Genomic DNA, 950 nt, shown 5'->3' with positions numbered 1-950 from the left:
GGGCCATTATTCCATCAAAAACACAGAAGTGCCTGCTCCATCTAGTGTTCAAACTGTCATTAACTTGGGAATGTTTGTCTAGCTGGACTGGACTCTATTTAACTATCTCATAAGTAGTGTTCTTGATTTTTGTATATAAGCCATTATAAAAATGCCCTAAGATTATATTCTGGTTTGATTTAATGGTGTTTATTTTTTTAACAGATAGTGTAATTAGCTGCCTTTACGACACTAGGTAGTTACTTCATCTTCATATTTGAAAATTATTCATTTTACTTGGATATCACTTTTCCTCTTAAAAGAACCAGAGCAGTGTACCAAGCACTGCATCATAGTAATTAAACCTTCCATTTAAAAAGGCAGAAAATACCAATTAACAATAACACAACCAGCATTAAACGGTTTCAACTAGTGCCTTACTTTCTCACAAATATCTGAACGAGCAGATATATTTTCAACTGTTATCTACATGAGAACTACCAGCATTTTAGTGGGAGGAGAATTGCATATTGTGCTGCTGAGAACACCCTATCACAAATCTATAGGCACTGCACCAATCCAGTCACGCAAATATTATCCTGACTTCAATAAGCTATTTTCTTTTAGTCAAGGAAGAGATGGGCTCAAGCTAAAATCTTGGCATGATGGGCACCTGGACAACCAGCACCGAATAAAGAAATATCTTGTGAAATTTGAGCCCACTCCTTCAAAAGGAAGGTATTTCAATTTTCTGGTTCTCATCCAGCAATCAATACTTCCAGGTAGCTGTTCAGCACCTGCTCACTAACCAAAATCACAACAGCTCTTTCCCCAGATGACCATCTCTAAATATACAACCTGAGTAACTCCCAAACAGCTGGGAGCTATGTTTGAAGATGTCTACCTAGAACAAGCTGGCTTTGTTAAAACCCCTGGGGGGGAAATCCCAGGGGATGGGAGGCAAAAATCAT

The sequence above is a fragment of the Protobothrops mucrosquamatus genome, unplaced genomic scaffold (assembly GCF_001527695.2).
Source record: "Protobothrops mucrosquamatus isolate PMUCROS unplaced genomic scaffold, P.Mucros_1.0 scaffold13905, whole genome shotgun sequence".
Taxonomy (NCBI): Eukaryota; Metazoa; Chordata; class Lepidosauria; order Squamata; family Viperidae; genus Protobothrops; species Protobothrops mucrosquamatus.
The sequence above is the reverse complement of the archived record's forward strand: the minus strand, read 5'-3'. Positions refer to the sequence as shown.